We start from the raw sequence: 11,464 nt of genomic DNA on the forward strand, positions 1-11,464 counted from the left end.
CGTTGAAATTACACCTAATCGACCCCAAATTTCACGTAGATCACGAATATTTGTTTTATTTTGACGGCAGCTCAATGGTTAAGGTGCTATGGCTTATTTCCGGTATACTTCCGGAAAATTTGCATAAAAGTAGCAAGTGAGCTTTGTTCTTTGTACATTTCTAAGGATTGAATGCTAGGTTATAGCAAACAAATATGGACTTTTCAAGTTTTGTGATTATCTTAAGATCAGTCCTTCAAAAGTTAAAATATTGAGTTTTGAGACGTGTCAAATAGATGGCGTGTTGATTGTTTCAGTTATGGAATGGCGGTTTGCTGTCAAAAGTTAAGCTACTATCCTTTCTTCGAAAATTACCAACAAATTCATACGTTAATTCGAGTGATTTCGTCTCTAACTTGTCGGTGATGTGTTCTTTTCCGTGTGCATGTTGGATAACCTTAATGTTTCTCATCAACTTACAGGAGGAAACGTGAAAGGGACGTGGCCGTCGTGCAGCCTACCGTTTACTATTTTGTTCAAAATCATTTTATTCTACTGAATGTGCCATCGAAAGGATACAGGTAATAATCAACACTAGCTTTATCCATTTCATGAATTGCTGAAACATATCGTCTTTTATTAGGAGTCATAATTATCAACTGTTTGTATTGGACTTGCTAGATCACCAACAGCCCAGCATAGACCAATCTTTCATTTCATCTTCTCGAGAGAAGATTAGATAACTGGTGGTTTCATGTGCAAGATCACTTATCATGTCACTGAACTTTTTCCGTTTCAGTCTAATATGTATTTAAAGTATTGATCTCCACTTATGTCTATCTAATGTTTAAGAGACGCTTTTGAGTGTATACTGATAATTGTTTATTCTTTTAGATCATAGACGTCAAGCACATTATGACACAAATTATAAACAAGGTGACTTATTTTTATTTTTTTATTTACAGGTTCTAAACACCAGGGTTCTAAATTTGCATGGCAGACTTTATGAGAAGTCATGTCCTTTCAAGAAAGTCAACAAGGTCCCTTGTTTACTAACCCAATGGCTGCTACCCTTGAATCTCCTTTTTTACTTTCTTAAACAGGCCATCTTTATTTGAGGTATTGCTTATTCTGTTGCTACAATCTTATTGAATATTATTGTCATCCAAATTAAATGTTCGTTCTGCTTACAGGGTAATCATTCGCTACTTATCGTGGACTTCATCCATTGCTGGAAACCAACCTTGAGAGCATGCTGTCATTCAAGACTGATAAATTGTGTAGTTAGCTAAATTACAAGTGCATATCTGGGCTCCCTTCTTTTCTGTGGCCCCGTTTCCCTAACTAACCACTAACCAACGCCCGCCGGTGGTCACTCACCCGCTGTGAAACCAGGAGGAGGGGAGGGCTCTGGTCGAACGGGGACTTGGAAGGCGCATGATCCGATGAAAACTTTTGGAGGGTCATGAGTCTAACCCGGAAGCCTAGTATGACTACATCTCCCCGGAAAAACTTGCCTCGTACTTCTCTCTTCTTCTCGGTCCAGATACTATCTCTGGGGGCCGTAGACAAAACCTACAACAGCATGCGCGAGTTTAAACAATGCATCCACTACCCAATGAAACAAAAAGCCATGGTTAATTTTTTGTGGAAATCTCCGTCAGTAAAGTTACAAAGACTGACGCAGATTTCCGAAAAACTAAACCATCGCTGTTTGTCTCATTGCCGCAGCGGTGGTGGCGGGTTGCGTTTAAACTCGTGCAGTAGTAAACCGTCTTGAACCGGACGCTCTGTTTATTGAAATTTTTGTATATTAAAAAAATAATAATAAATAACAGTTTAATGTATTAAATGTTTTATTTATTACAGACATCATATTGTTAGGGTTTAACATTGGTTTATGTGGTTTAAGGTATAAATTCGAGAGTAGGTGTATGTGAGGTTTGAAGAATTGGAAGGTTGAAGTTAGTGGGGCTTGGAGATTAATTGGTGTGGATACATGTTGGTAGGGTTATAGATTAGATTGGTAGGGTTACTGATTTTTTATCCAAACTTGAAATATCCCCTCTCCAAATTCCTCCACTTTCCTTTCCCAATCCCAAAATCATGTTTATTATTTGTTTGACATAAACACCCCATATTTCTTTTTTGTTTCTTCTTAACATAATAACGCTAAACTACATTGACACAATGCCAATTTAATAAAATAATAATGCAACTTTAACACGACACCAGCACCAAGGAACGGCCAATTGAATTTGATGCAGAAAGATCTATCACCAGCATAGGCTGCAACAACGTACCACAGCGGACAGCAACTACGCGAAACCTGTAACCGAAATGAATTAATATTCAGCATCAATGGAATATGGAAATGCTGTCAATGAAAAGACAAATAAAGGTCACTTTATGTTATTTACAAGAGTTAACACAAATCATTAGCTTACCATTACGAAAATTGTAAATGTCAAATTCAAAATGCTGACTGAAAAAAAAAAACATGTGTGAATTAGACTGGAACAAAGAAGAAGGTTAGGCTAAGACTTAAACTAGCTGAAAATCTACAGACAATGCAAATTGAACCAAATACTGCCTGCAACTTCTGTAACAAGACACCAGCAACAAGGAACAGCCACAGGTTAACTTGATGCACAACAATCTTTCACCAGCCAAGGGGTAAACAAACAAAGAACCTTGTTGACCGTTTTGGTGGGGTTGGCCTTTTCCTTATCCTCGGATGGGCAACAAAATGGTTCTCATTCGGTCTAAATGCAAAATCTAAAGCAAAATTTACATTAGAAATAAAAATAATTAAAACTTTGCACACAAAATGATGAATTCATTTCTCTCTCTCATCAACAACAAATAATTGGATCTGGCGAAGGCATCAATATCTTGAAGATTTACAACTTGAAAGGGAAAAGTTAATGTGAACATTATTGTCTTAAAGAACACAGTAATTCAAAATATTTTTGGTAAAATAACTAACCTGCAACAGAAATGATTTTTCTTCAGAAGACATAGGTTGTGAGCTTGCATTATTGGATTAGACCATTTGGCTATTTCATTTCTATTGTCACAAGCTACATTGAAACGAATTATTAAATAAAGATTGTTTTATCTATTATTACTTAAAAACAGTTAACTTGTTACCCGATCTCCGTTGTTAAAACAACTTGTTGAAAGTTACGACGTGTAATGTCATGTCATGTGTGTCTGTGACTGACTGTGCAACTAACTTAAGATTCAAAACTCAATACTAGATGTCGCCAGTGTCGCCGATGTTATTCTTTCATGGTGAAACGAGGGCGAAATGAGCGAAACAAATAGTTGCTAATTTAAACTTATTCCTGTGATTTCAAATACCAAATTTAACTTCGTATCTTATGTAGGTTTATCTTTACTTAGTTCTCTTATTTTTATACTGTACCAACTTATTTCTTCAAATTCTAGATGCATACTGTGTTACTGTCAGTCATTCCAACAATGACTTAGTGCTCAGTCAATTTCCATCCATTAGATCCTCATGCTGTCAAAAGCCTAAAACTCATGTTTGAAGAGCACATATAGTGGAATACAAATGTGCTGGGATAAGGTATTTCCCCATTACTGCTACCAGTTCATTTCAATTCAGATTTTCATGTAACATAGGTATTCTTGCTTATGAACCATAGGATTTTTTCTGAATCCCGCAATTTTGGTGATGTACTCTGCAACAGCATGTTTGTTGTTATGGCTGTTTTTACTTTGGTTCAGAAGGCAACCCAACTAAGAGATAGGTATAGTCTTATGTCTTATAGGTAAATTTGTGTAAATTTGTAAATAACATAGAGAATTTCCGTGTCCCATTTCCACTTAGAGTTTCAGTGACATGAAGAATGTGAAGTGAACCACCTATCACCACGCTACTGCAATACTTCATGACACTTTCTTAAGCATCAGGAAATTTATCTCAACATGTGGAGTAATGCTGTTGGTTGCTGTGAATTCCATTTTTACGGTTTTGTCATCATGAACATTTCAACGTGTTTCTTAAAAAAGGTAAAGATTGATATGCTTTATTCATTTTTATATTTTCATTATTGTAAAACATTTTTTTTTTTTACAGAGCACTTCTTTGTGGAATCGTGTGGTCCTGGCACGGAGATTCTTGAACCAACGCTGGCTTTTGTGATTTTGTCCATGACCAACGTTCTGCTCCATCCTTATCTTCCCGACGTACGCTCATCCAGCTTCTGCTTCATCGCTTCGTACACAAAAATACAACTTGTCTTACTTCACTCACGAGTTGGAACACTACAGTGGTCGCTTCCGTGCCGCTGTTACACACCTGCAGTCACTCACCACGGGATTATGCCCAGGTACCCGACAATTTACTTATTTTCGTAGATTATCTATTCTAATAGTATACTTACTTGTGTCTGTAATAATTCCGAAATCAGGCCCTACTTCATACGTAGTGTTACTTAGACAATTTTCTAACGCTAGATGGCTTTCCGATAGATGTCAGCTGTTAAAACAGTCAGTTTCAGTTACTTTAAAATCTCTTTAACCATGTATCGGCAGCTGTTGTGTGGAAATTTTTTAGTGAAAACTGACGATAGCTATTCCACCAACAAAGTTCACTTGTTAGATTTTTAAATAATGTGTTTTTTTTTCTACTTCCGGTTTTCTGATTTCAGTCAGTAGTTCAGTAAATTTTCATTCCACGCACAAAAGAACCACAAATTCGTGATCCTCGTCAAATTTGTGGTAAAGTTCATGTTTTTTTTTTGTACGTTTTCGTACTTCCGGTTTTGAGAATTTTCCTGAACTATAGTTCAGGAAAATTCTCGATTTTGGCCAAATTTTGGATTTCGTTTAAATCACACCTAATCGACCCCAAATTTCATGGAGATCACGAATATGTGGTTTATTTTGACGACAGCTCAATGGTTGCGGTGCTGTGGTTACTTCCGGTATACTTCCGGAAAATTTTCAAAAAACTAGCAAGTGAGCTTTGTTCTGTTTACTATTCTCAATATTGCAAGCTTGATTTTAAGTTTAAAAAATTGCATCTTTAAATCTTTGAGCTAAAAAACCTGATTGATCTTTATTATGTAACTTTTATTGGCATTTCACTTAATAACAACTGTTTTGTCTTTATTCAGGTAATGCAGAGGAGACGTCGAGAAGATGGACACTAAAACATCTCTGTTATCTCCAAAATGTCAGCGCGGATCATCATTTGTTGTTGGTAATATTTGTGTTTGTGTTAGTTAACCCGTTGTCTGCCACGCCTTTGTTCTCCCCTATCTCCTTAGCACGGGCCTCCTAGAGGCCTCCATGAGACGTGCATTCCATCTTCTCCTGTCACCCTGGACTTGTCAGCAATGGCAAGTCCCACCTTGGCCATGGATCCTTCAGACATGGCGCGTAGAGAGTAGAGAACAACCTACGGGTTGTATGGCGTGGCAGCCAACGGGTTAACTTAAGTGTATGTATGTATGCATGTGATTGTAAAATGTGGTGGAATTGTGGGTGGAGGTGGGACAATAAAGCAATTCCTTTTCAAGTGTTTGTTTGCTGTATCTTATAACTTAAAATAAAATCATGTTTAGCACTTGATTTGTATATTCATATATTTCTTACAACTTTAAAGTTTTACATAAGTTAAGTGGCTGATCATCTCCAGACTCTTTAAATAAAATTCTATAGGAACCTAACAGTATGTGCAACTCCTATGGCACAGCAATTTCAGGAGAACACCAGCACAGCTACTTCAGTTCTTTTTCTTCAATCGTGTATCAGCTGCATAGTCACATCTCTCAACTGGAAGTAGGCTGCAAAACCACTGCACATTGAACAGCATAGTTTCACCAAGTCCTATGGGGGGGAAAAGGAATATTATTTTCCATGATCAAACTTAACATGCAAAAGAAATCATGTAAAACAAATGACAGACATTTTCCCAAGATTCCATTGGCAAATGAAATTATAAATGAAGATTAAATCCCAGGAAAAGAAAATTCTGTACACCTAATTCTTTAGTGTTAGAAAAAGTTTGCAATACAGAGTGGAAATTTGTGTTCTAGTTTGATCAGAAGAAAGTTGTTAACTCAAAGGATCGCTATCTGATATCATTCAAGGAAATTAATTGGAAGCAAGAAATAGCACCACTTATTGTCTACATCAGATCAGATTTACTTGTCAGTTGAATTAAAACAAAAAAAAAGACGCAAGACTTCCCAAGTTACAATCAATAAATTAAATCAACTTACCATTTCAAAAAGTCTTCCTGCAATGACACTTCAGGATAACACCAGCTCGAAAAACTGCATACAGCAGCTTCAGCTCAACTTGACTCAATCACGCCTTTCACCAGCTGGCTGCAACAAAACCATGTGGCCATGGCCATGGAGCCCAGAATGTGTTGAGTTCTCACATTCTGCAACAGGAGCTCCAACCGGAACACCAACTATTAAAATCTACAGCATTATTGCAGGGAAATTGATCAACCAAATTACTCTACTACCTCTGGTCCTCTGTAGTGTTTTTGCGTGAGATGGGACGTACATCAGAACAGGTATTGTACAGCTAAACAACGGACATTTCGGCAAAATGGAAAGCACTAAGCAGTTTCAGTCCACGTGATCGATTATTTGGCCAAGTGGAAATTATATGAGATTGCCTATAAATTCAAACAGCAACGTCTAGGATTAATTACATTTACCAAATCCAAACTAGAATGTAGTAATTTACCCATTAAATTTTAATACTGAAAATGTAGATCGACAACGCAATTCCATATCGGATTTGGAATACCTTTTCACTTGGCGTTTCGGAACAAAATGGCGAAAATTCGTCCTCTCGACGACACTCGCGTCACCTGGTGGCTGGGGGACAACTTCATTTTAGCCACCTACTGACGGAGCCAAAAGATTCCTCCAACATTACTGCTTGACTGTAGATGGATTGTCGGAAATTTAAAATCGTTGGAGTTCTATTGTCGGACATTTAAATAATTAAAGAATTTATTGGAGTTCTATTGTCGCGTAGTTGAATGAATTTTAAATGTCCGACAATAAAACTCCAACGAATTAAATGTCCCCCAGCCACCAGGCGACGCGAATGTCGTCGAGAGGACTACTGACTGAAATCAGAAAACCGGAAGTAGAAAAAAAAACACATTATTTAAAAATCTAACAAGTGAACTTTGTTGGTGGAATAGCTATCGTCAGTTTTCACTAAAAAATTTCCATACAACAGCTGCCGATACATGGTTAAAGAGATTTTAAAGTAACTGAAACTGACTGTTTTAACAGCTGACATCTATCGGAAAGCCATCTAGCGTTAGAAAATTGTCTGAGTAACACTACGTATGAAGTAGGGCCTGATTTCGGAATTATTACAGACGTCATGAATAAAGCATATCAATCTTTACCTTTTCTAAGAAACACGTTGAAATGTTCATGATGACAAAACCGTAAAAATGGAATTCACAGCAACCAACAGCATTACTCCACATGTTGAGATAAATTTCCTGATGCTTAAGAAAGTGTCATGAAGTATTGCAGTAGCGTGGTGATAGGTGGTTCACTTCACATTCTTCATGTCACTGAAACTCTAAGTGGAAATGGGACACGGAAATTCTCTATGTTATTTACAAATTTACACAAATTTACCTATAAGACATAAGACTATACCTATCTCTTAGTTGGGTTGCCTTCTGAACCAAAGTAAAAACAGCCATAACAACAAACATGCTGTTGCAGAGTACATCACCAAAATTGCGGGATTCAGAAAAAATCCTATGGTTCATAAGCAGGAATACCTATGTTACATGAAAATCTGAATTGAAATGAACTGGTAGCAGTAATGGGGAAATACCTTATCCCAGCACATTTGTATTCCACTATATGTGCTCTTCAAACATGAGTTTTAGGCTTTTGACAGCATGAGGATCTAATGGATGGAAATTGACTGAGCACTAAGTCATTGTTGGAATGACTGACAGTAACACAGTATGCATCTAGAATTTGAAGAAATAAGTTGGTACAGTATAAAAATAAGAGAACTAAGTAAAGATAAACCTACATAAGATACGAAGTTAAATTTGGTATTTGAAATCACAGGAATAAGTATAAATTAGCAACTATTTGTTTCGCTCATTTCGCCCTCGTTTCACCATGAAAGAATAACATCGGCGACACTGGCGACATCTAGTATTGAGTTTTGAATCTTAAGTTAGTTGCACAGTCAGTCACAGACACACATGACATGACATTACACGTCGTAACTTTCAACAAGTTGTTTTAACAACGGAGATCGGGTAACAAGTTAACTGTTTTTAAGTAATAATAGATAAAACAATCTTTATTTAATAATTCGTTTCAATGTAGCTTGTGACAATAGAAATGAAATAGCCAAATGGTCTAATCCAATAATGCAAGCTCACAACCTATGTCTTCTGAAGAAAAATCATTTCTGTTGCAGGTTAGTTATTTTACCAAAAATATTTTGAATTACTGTGTTCTTTAAGACAATAATGTTCACATTAACTTTTCCCTTTCAAGTTGTAAATCTTCAAGATATTGATGCCTTCGCCAGATCCAATTATTTGTTGTTGATGAGAGAGAGAAATGAATTCATCATTTTGTGTGCAAAGTTTTAATTATTTTTATTTCTAATGTAAATTTTGCTTTAGATTTTGCATTTAGACCGAATGAGAACCATTTTGTTGCCCATCCGAGGATAAGGAAAAGGCCAACCCCACCAAAACGGTCAACAAGGCTCTTTGTTTGTTTACCCCTTGGCTGGTGAAAGATTGTTGTGCATCAAGTTAACCTGTGGCTGTTCCTTGTTGCTGGTGTCTTGTTACAGAAGTTGCAGGCAGTATTTGGTTCAATTTGCATTGTCTGTAGATTTTCAGCTAGTTTAAGTCTTAGCCTAACCTTCTTCTTTGTTCCAGTCTAATTCACACATGTTTTTTTTTTTCAGTCAGCATTTTGAATTTGACATTTACAATTTTCGTAATGGTAAGCTAATGATTTGTGTTAACTCTTGTAAATAACATAAAGTGACCTTTATTTGTCTTTTCATTGACAGCATTTCCATATTCCATTGATGCTGAATATTAATTCATTTCGGTTACAGGTTTCGCGTAGTTGCTGTCCGCTGTGGTACGTTGTTGCAGCCTATGCTGGTGATAGATCTTTCTGCATCAAATTCAATTGGCCGTTCCTTGGTGCTGGTGTCGTGTTAAAGTTGCATTATTATTTTATTAAATTGGCATTGTGTCAATGTAGTTTAGCGTTATTATGTTAAGAAGAAACAAAAAAGAAATATGGGGTGTTTATGTCAAACAAATAATAAACATGATTTTGGGATTGGGAAAGGAAAGTGGAGGAATTTGGAGAGGGGATATTTCAAGTTTGGATAAAAAATCAGTAACCCTACCAATCTAATCTATAACCCTACCAACATGTATCCACACCAATTAATCTCCAAGCCCCACTAACTTCAACCTTCCAATTCTTCAAACCTCACATACACCTACTCTCGAATTTATACCTTAAACCACATAAACCAATGTTAAACCCTAACAATATGATGTCTGTAATAAATAAAACATTTAATACATTAAACTGTTATTTATTATTATTTTTTTAATATACAAAAATTTCAATAAACAGAGCGTCCGGTTCAAGACGGTTTACTACTGCACGAGTTTAAACGCAACCCGCCACCACCGCTGCGGCAATGAGACAAACAGCGATGGTTTAGTTTTTCGGAAATCTGCGTCAGTCTTTGTAACTTTACTGACGGAGATTTCCACAAAAAATTAACCATGGCTTTTTGTTTCATTGGGTAGTGGATGCATTGTTTAAACTCGCGCATGCTGTTGTAGGTTTTGTCTACGGCCCCCAGAGATAGTATCTGGACCGAGAAGAAGAGAGAAGTACGAGGCAAGTTTTTCCGGGGAGATGTAGTCATACTAGGCTTCCGGGTTAGACTCATGACCCTCCAAAAGTTTTCATCGGATCATGCGCCTTCCAAGTCCCCGTTCGACCAGAGCCCTCCCCTCCTCCTGGTTTCACAGCGGGTGAGTGACCACCGGCGGGCGTTGGTTAGTGGTTAGTTAGGGAAACGGGGCCACAGAAAAGAAGGGAGCCCAGATATGCACTTGTAATTTAGCTAACTACACAATTTATCAGTCTTGAATGACAGCATGCTCTCAAGGTTGGTTTCCAGCAATGGATGAAGTCCACGATAAGTAGCGAATGATTACCCTGTAAGCAGAACGAACATTTAATTTGGATGACAATAATATTCAATAAGATTGTAGCAACAGAATAAGCAATACCTCAAATAAAGATGGCCTGTTTAAGAAAGTAAAAAAGGAGATTCAAGGGTAGCAGCCATTGGGTTAGTAAACAAGGGACCTTGTTGACTTTCTTGAAAGGACATGACTTCTCATAAAGTCTGCCATGCAAATTTAGAACCCTGGTGTTTAGAACCTGTAAATAAAAAAATAAAAATAAGTCACCTTGTTTATAATTTGTGTCATAATGTGCTTGACGTCTATGATCTAAAAGAATAAACAATTATCAGTATACACTCAAAAGCGTCTCTTAAACATTAGATAGACATAAGTGGAGATCAATACTTTAAATACATATTAGACTGAAACGGAAAAAGTTCAGTGACATGATAAGTAATCTTGCACATGAAACCACCAGTTATCTAATCTTCTCTCGAGAAGATGAAATGAAAGATTGGTCTATGCTGGGCTGTTGGTGATCTAGCAAGTCCAATACAAACAGTTGATAATTATGACTCCTAATAAAAGACGATATGTTTCAGCAATTCATGAAATGGATAAGTTGATTATTACCTGTATCCTTTCGATGGCACATTCAGTAGAATAAAATGATTTTGAACAAAATAGTAAACGGTAGGCTGCACGACGGCCACGTCCCTTTCACGTTTCCTCCTGTAAGTTGATGAGAAACATTAAGGTTATCCAACATGCACACGGAAAAGAACACATCACCGACAAGTTAGAGACGAAATCACTCGAATTAACACATGAATTTGTTGGTAATTTTCGAAGAAAGGATAGTAGCTTAACTTTTGACAGCAAACCGCCATTCCATAACTGAAACAATCAACACGCCATCTATTTGACACGTCTCAAAACTCAATATTTTAACTTTTGAAGGACTGATCTTAAGATAATCACAAAACTTGAAAAGTCCATATTTGTTTGCTATAACCTAGCATTCAATCCTTAGAAATGTACAAAGAACAAAGCTCACTTGCTACTTTTATGCAAATTTTCCGGAAGTATACCGGAAATAAGCCATAGCACCTTAACCATTGAGCTGCCGCCAAAATAAAACAAATATTCGTGATCTACGTGAAATTTGGGGTCGATTAGGTGTAATTTCAACGAAATCCAGAATTTGGTCAAAATCGAGAATTTTCCTGAACTAAACGGAAG

At 36.8% G+C, this 11,464-nt stretch overlaps 7 long non-coding RNA genes across 12 annotated transcripts; 3 read left to right on the forward strand and 4 right to left on the reverse strand.

Annotated features, from left to right (window-relative positions):
• The first annotated feature begins 349 nt into the window (after positions 1 to 349).
• LOC124202540 lies at positions 350 to 831 on the forward strand. Its single transcript, XR_006878223.1, has 3 exons — positions 350 to 401; positions 462 to 560; positions 623 to 831. It is a non-coding gene; the product is annotated as an uncharacterized LOC124202540 (long non-coding RNA).
• Positions 832 to 2,067: 1,236 nt separating this feature from the next.
• Positions 2,068 to 3,018, reverse strand: LOC124201783. Of its 4 annotated transcripts, none has more exons than XR_006877684.1 (4): positions 2,969 to 3,018; positions 2,570 to 2,757; positions 2,427 to 2,464; positions 2,068 to 2,308 (listed from the first exon to the last, which is right to left on the reverse strand). It is a non-coding gene; the product is annotated as an uncharacterized LOC124201783 (long non-coding RNA). The 4 variants fall into 4 exon arrangements; XR_006877685.1 differs by having other exon boundaries at positions 2,549 to 2,757; XR_006877683.1 differs by lacking the exon at positions 2,427 to 2,464.
• A 494-nt stretch (positions 3,019 to 3,512) lies between these two features.
• LOC124202589 lies at positions 3,513 to 3,891 on the forward strand. The gene is made up of 3 exons (XR_006878244.1): positions 3,513 to 3,574; positions 3,654 to 3,758; positions 3,839 to 3,891. It is a non-coding gene; the product is annotated as an uncharacterized LOC124202589 (long non-coding RNA).
• A 1,691-nt stretch (positions 3,892 to 5,582) lies between these two features.
• On the reverse strand, positions 5,583 to 7,099 carry LOC124201830. Of its 2 annotated transcripts, none has more exons than XR_006877711.1 (4): positions 6,721 to 7,099; positions 6,494 to 6,649; positions 6,240 to 6,446; positions 5,583 to 5,844 (listed from the first exon to the last, which is right to left on the reverse strand). It is a non-coding gene; the product is annotated as an uncharacterized LOC124201830 (long non-coding RNA). The 2 variants fall into 2 exon arrangements; XR_006877712.1 differs by having other exon boundaries at positions 6,240 to 6,436; positions 6,721 to 7,097.
• Positions 7,100 to 7,531: 432 nt separating this feature from the next.
• On the reverse strand, positions 7,532 to 7,910 carry LOC124202614. Its single transcript, XR_006878264.1, has 3 exons — positions 7,849 to 7,910; positions 7,665 to 7,769; positions 7,532 to 7,584 (listed from the first exon to the last, which is right to left on the reverse strand). It is a non-coding gene; the product is annotated as an uncharacterized LOC124202614 (long non-coding RNA).
• Positions 7,911 to 8,215: 305 nt separating this feature from the next.
• LOC124201635 lies at positions 8,216 to 9,355 on the forward strand. 2 transcript variants are annotated; one of them, XR_006877627.1, is made up of 5 exons: positions 8,216 to 8,290; positions 8,361 to 8,454; positions 8,666 to 8,853; positions 8,959 to 8,996; positions 9,115 to 9,355. It is a non-coding gene; the product is annotated as an uncharacterized LOC124201635 (long non-coding RNA). The 2 variants fall into 2 exon arrangements; XR_006877626.1 differs by lacking the exon at positions 8,216 to 8,290 and having other exon boundaries at positions 8,405 to 8,454; positions 8,666 to 8,996.
• A 1,332-nt stretch (positions 9,356 to 10,687) lies between these two features.
• Positions 10,688 to 11,066, reverse strand: LOC124201636. Its single transcript, XR_006877629.1, has 3 exons — positions 11,015 to 11,066; positions 10,856 to 10,954; positions 10,688 to 10,800 (listed from the first exon to the last, which is right to left on the reverse strand). It is a non-coding gene; the product is annotated as an uncharacterized LOC124201636 (long non-coding RNA).
• Between the last annotated feature and the right edge of the window lie 398 nt (positions 11,067 to 11,464).

Source organism: Daphnia pulex, chromosome 9, assembly GCF_021134715.1.
Source record: "Daphnia pulex isolate KAP4 chromosome 9, ASM2113471v1".
NCBI classification, from domain to species: Eukaryota; Metazoa; Arthropoda; class Branchiopoda; order Diplostraca; family Daphniidae; genus Daphnia; species Daphnia pulex.